This window comes from Actinia tenebrosa, unplaced genomic scaffold (assembly GCF_029948245.1).
Source record: "Actinia tenebrosa isolate PJP-AT-01 unplaced genomic scaffold, QUT_ActTen_1.0 PGA_scaffold17__23_contigs__length_9995812, whole genome shotgun sequence".
Classification (NCBI taxonomy): domain Eukaryota; kingdom Metazoa; phylum Cnidaria; class Anthozoa; order Actiniaria; family Actiniidae; genus Actinia; species Actinia tenebrosa.
This window is the reverse complement of record NW_028292577.1, coordinates 3,825,385-3,831,167: the sequence shown is the minus strand read 5'-3', so window position 1 is coordinate 3,831,167 and position 5,783 is coordinate 3,825,385. Positions and strand designations below refer to the sequence as shown.

The window sequence follows — 5,783 nt, the reverse complement described above, 5'->3', positions numbered from 1 at the left end:
ATCTGTGATTCTTTTATTCATTCGAGTAACATTCTACAGTAATGCTTTTTGTGGAATCAGAATCAACACAACAACTTCAAACAGACAAACACGTACAGCGTGATGGGCTAAAGTATGTCCGCATTTATTTTATAGCGGTACAGTATTAAAACGAGCCGTGCCGATAGCCTGTCTGGGGTGATATCCAGCCTCGAGTCAGTATGGCTTCAAAGGAAGATTCATTCGTCTGTACAGAGCAAAGTCACTGTCTATTTTAAAAAGTAGTTGTTACTGTACTCAGTTTTCTCTATTCTACTGTTATATCTACAGTCCTGTACTACTGTATGATTTATGTACGTTTTAAAGTACTACTAAAGTCGAGTTATAGCTGAGCTCCAATAGCATCAGAAGTTTTAGAAACGTTATTTAAAAATACAATATGCATTATTGCACTTAATTTGTTTAGTAGTTTCGTACTGATTAATAAAACACGTTTTTAACATATCTTTGACGCCCGTTAATACGGCCGTTAAAACGGCCACTTTTGAATGTCCCTTCGGTGGCCGGATTAACGGAGTTCCACTGTATCTTGTCTATTCTCTGTCTTGGGTTGTCATGTATCCCCTTGAATTATGACTTCTAAACTTATTCCTTATGTGGTGATGTGACAGATGAACACACGTGGGTAAAGGCCTGGAATTATCCCACTCCATTTACTCACACAACCATCTAGTTATCCATCTGTAAGCAACAGCTCTGAGCAATCTGAGAAGAGAAGAGATAGAGTGCAGGGTTTAAAATTGTAGCTGGTTTTGGATTTGAACGCGTTTGTTTTGATATTACACAAAGCTTACTCGTTTTGAGAGACGCCATTACTTCTAGTGGAGCTACTTGTGATAGGACAGTTTTGTACATAAGTGCTGGATAATCTTCGTGTTTGGTAATGCAACGTACTCTTTCTATGGATCCATCCAACACTAGCAACTTCATGACAGCAACGGAATTCCAGAGCACCAACTAAGTTTTCGCCATGACATTTACCTCAACAACGGCACCTGCATATTGTAAAAGTATTGCTTTTCATATGATTTTACCTTGTCCTAAACCTTGAGAGACAAAGGTTATACTTTCCATTAACGAACTGCGACGTGTCTTTCATATCTCCTTGCCAGTATGTCTGGAGTAAGGCCATCAATATCAACATCTTCCTGACTATGACTTGCTTCTTCGTCGCTTTCCGAAGCTATCGGTTCGTTTTGGTATGGTTCGATTTGGCCAGCTATTTCCATCTCTCCTGAATCTTCATATTCTGAAGAACTATTTCTACAACTACTGACTTCGGATGATGCATCTGACATTTTTTACAACCGTATTTTTCGTCTTAAAAGGAGCTACCATTCCTCAAAGCCTTCGTCTTTCTCTAGTAAAGCAACAACATTACGACGCTTCGCAAACAACTTAACGTCAGGACTGAAACTCATCCCAGTCCCAGGGACAAAAATGTTGTCAAATTCCCAGTCTTTTACGGCTAAAAAGACATTTTACTCTCTTTACTTGACGATTTTACCCTACAAATATTGATCTACACATTTAAAACTATCAAAATCAGCTCAAAACTTTTTCATGTCACATACACTTTAAAAATAAAAACCATTAGGTTAAATGTTTAAAAAAAAAAAAATCTAAAAGAAATCTACTAGCTTAAGCTGTTGTATCACAGCGTGGGACAATCGCAACAGAGCTAGGCTCCAAACTAAGTGAAAGCCCCAAGATTGAATTAGAATTTAGTAGTTGATTTTTTAGGAGGGAGGAAAACTAGAGAACCCCGAAAACCCTCGAAGCACAGGACCGCCACCGGTGCTTCCCTTTCTAGATTTCCCAAAAAGAAAAATGGCTATGGGAAGTGCAGAAACCCTTACCTCCAGGTGATTCGAAAATGTTCACTTACTTTTTGAAATATCAAATGATTTATTTAATGTTTTAACACCGAAAGTGTATCGTTAGAAACATTAAAGTTGATGAAAGTTGTTTGGATTCAGTTTTAAAAAGTGCGATAATGTAACCTTTTTTTTCTTGATCGTCTATCTTTACGTCACCTTTGAACCGGAAGCAGCGGAGGAGTTTTCGTAAGGAGTAGGCAGGATCTAAAAATAACTTTAAGGGAATACCGATATTCCAAGAATAGCAGGGGAGTTCATCTCTGACCTTCATGGTATCTTTACGATATATAAAAGCAAAACATTGAGTTTGAAAATTATTTCAAATAGACCTTTGATGCTTGGAATGAAACAAGTCAACCTTCTTCTCTGGCAGATAATTTAGAAAGTCCTTTGACAGTATTGCAGTAATTGAATTTCCACCATTGTGATAATAATAAAAAAGGTATTTAAATCGAGGGTAACAGTTGTTTCTAACGTAAATATATTTTTTACAATAATTTATATTTGCTCTCGTACCTTGTATCGTAAAAGACATCAGCTAAAAATGACGAAGGGCTGCTTTGTCATAATTTCTTCTTCTGAAGACTATGCACTGCATAGCAATTCTGAAAATTGTATCAAGCCTTTGGTCATAATCACCACGTCTAAAAACAAGGTACCACATCATCAAAGAGTTGAAGTAGTGAAATATCTACTTAGTATTTGTAAAAGTGAGAGTGCACTGTATCACAGGCCACTCTGTATCACGGTCCAGTCTTCAAATGTTGTTGAAATTAGAAGTGCAATTTCTTTAGACTTTGGGCGTGACTTTAGTTTTTTAATTTCACCAACGAATAGTTGTATAGAGGTTGGCAAACATTGGTCTGTACAGTAGGACCACAGATTTTTGGATATTGAGGGAAACATGGAATGGCCCTTGCTAAGGAAAAATAGATGGTATGTGCTAAGGGTCAGTTTTTGGATTCCACTAAAAAATAAAATAAAATTGTTATGTTTTATGTTGAGGCTAACGTGGCATTTTCCTTATCTTACCACTGAGATTATATGAATATTAGCATATGACGCTTCAGGCAGTATGTTGAATATCCATTTCTTGGAGTCATCTTTTATAATTTAATTATTTACTTTTCCTATGTAGGGAAATCTCCTATAATTAAAATATACTCAACTTAAGTTTACTCAAGCAAGCTTGGTGCAAGTATGGTGATATCGTTAAGATGATGTATGTAATATTTTGCCATGCAAGCCCTGGGGAAACTCGTCAACCAGCCAGGTAGCTCAGCGTTATGCCTGCCTCCATCTCATTAAGCACTGTTAGAAAAAAATATCGAGATTCTTTTAGTTTTTTATGCCAAAATTACCTGATTGTATTATGTTACAATATTGTTACTTTGTATATGTACGTAATTGCCCTAATCTAAAACACTTCATATTATTTAGGGTATTATTTAGGGTAAGATTTTCACAACTTTCCTTGGCAAATGACATGTCAAGTTCTCTGTATTTCCTTTGCGACTCTTGCAAAAACAGCCTGATGCTGAATCCATTCCTTACTAAAAATTATAAATGCCCATCAACATCTATTCCACCCCTTGCATTAGCAAAGAATGAGTTTTTAATTTTACTTGCACATTTCTATGAATGGCACATGTATCTTTTTTTGGAATAGCATTGACACTTGTGTGAATGTCGAAGTCCACATGTGGTAGGATGTTGATATCACTCTCTCCTTTAGACTTTTTGTTATAGTGTATAAAGTGGATGTCATCCTCCAAGATGATTGTAAAAGGTTTGTCATTTAAACCGAAAACAGCACGTAAGTGGTCATGATTTTAAATGGTAATGAATTAAAGAGCATGACAAAAACGTATACCGCGGGGAGAGGTGATTATTGCTTGAGGGCCTATTGAATGTTCTTGGCAAATTGAACTTCTTCCTTCCCCCCCACGAGCTTAAGGAAAGGCGGGATGTTTTATATGGTTGACGCCGACCTACCATCCCCCTCTTCCTAACTGTGTCCAGGGGTCTTGCTAATCGTTGGCGTGGTAGGATCAAGAATGCATCGATTTTCGATGTGTCCTTGGCGTTTCTTTTCTACGTTTGATTACATCGATGTTTGCTTGTTTCGCGTATTAAGTGATTATTTATCTGGTAGAAATTGTTTTTTATTTTATATTTTAGAAGAGCTTTCGTTCCTTGTCATGCATCTTTGGGAAACATAAGACCAGTTAAGTCGTCTCCCATCAGTTTGATTTTCAGGCTTACAAATAATTCGAAAGTATGCAACGCATGTAGGTTGGATGGGATTATCACTGAGGGGGATGGGTAATGTAACCATGGCATTGGTTAAAGAATCGACAGGCTTAGTGTAACCAGTGGCAGTTAAAGAAGAAGAGGATAAAATGTGACTGGTTAGAAAATGGGAAAGGAAGGGGATTTATTATTAGATGTGTAAACATTTGTGATATGTTGTCCTTTGAGGATTTGCTGTGGGTTAGCATTTGTATGTCACGATTAGTGGATGTTGAAGGACCAGCCTCAAACAACTCACTAAAGCTGGGATATGAGGGCATTGAATGTGTTAAGTGCATGTTTGTTTGTTGTGCCTGTAGGATGTTAAGTATTGCAGCTTTGATTAGAAATGATTATATCAAAGTTATATTTGATTGTGGTTAGCTGGTTATTAATTTCAGTGACTTCTGATGAAGACATGGATTGTGGTGGTGTGATGGGTTGTGGTGATATGATGGGCTGTGGTGGTATGGTGGTATTATGGGTGATTGTTTGATCTTGTTGATGGCTTTCTTGTCGCTCTCTGATGGTAGCGATTTCGCTTCTAACATTTCCAGCGCTTCTATTTCTTTTACTTTTAATGCTTATTCATCATCTGCAAGTGAATGAATATCATATATAGTCAACAGTTATTATTTAATTATTACTTAATTTACTAATAAATTTATTTTTTGTTGAACCATTTTTGCCCTAAAATGGTCAAAATAGCGGAAATTCGCGAACACGTTAGTCTCCTTCGTTTGCAGCCGTTTTTAGTCTCGTTCCATTCTCCTTCGGTCCTCTCCTTTACTGCAAGGAGACTACAAACGTGTTTACTTTTCTTTTTAATTTGTACGTACATTTCTGGCCTCGTGATTTGTCGATAACGATGTAAACAGACGATTCTAGAATTCCGATTGGTTAAAGATTGACAATCAAACCATTTGAATGCTACTTGCAAGCTTTACAAAAGATGTACTAGGAAAAAATGTTTCATCTCTAGAAACTTACACAGAGAATGGCTTTCTTCCTAAACTTTTATATTTTAAAGGAGAATGGCGAAGTATTTTTCAATCTTGAGAGAATTCAAACTCTTGTCCCATGTGTGATCTGTAACCATCATTATCTTCAGCTAATCCAGAATTAGAAGTCTCAGTGTTAATCCTCGCCCTCGCTTCTTTCTCCTTTTTAACCAAGTCAGCCTTCCTTTCATTCTTGCTGTACGTCGGGTTCATTTCTTCCAACACATATCGCAGTAAGCGAACAGTCATGTCAGCTGCATTCCCAAGTTTTAGTAATTGGCGTCTTTCTCTTTTAAAGCTTTCTCTTTCTGTGCTCTCTCCTTGTCTAAATCTTTCAGTTTTGGAAGAGGTCACGTGATCAAATCCGTCATTGTGGCCGGCATTTTATAGGATTTTAGGTATGTGACGAATGTAAACAAAGATGGCAGAAAAAAGGTACTGAGATAAAAGTTCAGGTACCATCATCCCTGTTACTACAAAACCAAACTTATAGTAGTTATAAAAGCTGTGACACTTTAAAGGGGCTTATTGGCATAACACCAAATGGTGCAGTTTGCTTTGTTTCATCTTT

The 5,783-nt window shown here is 37.0% G+C and overlaps 1 pseudogene; it reads right to left on the bottom strand.

Moving 5' to 3' along the window:
• Positions 1-572: 572 nt before the first annotated feature.
• LOC148910262 (uncharacterized) lies at positions 573-1,337 on the bottom strand (annotated as a pseudogene).
• Positions 1,338-5,783: the final 4,446 nt, after the last annotated feature.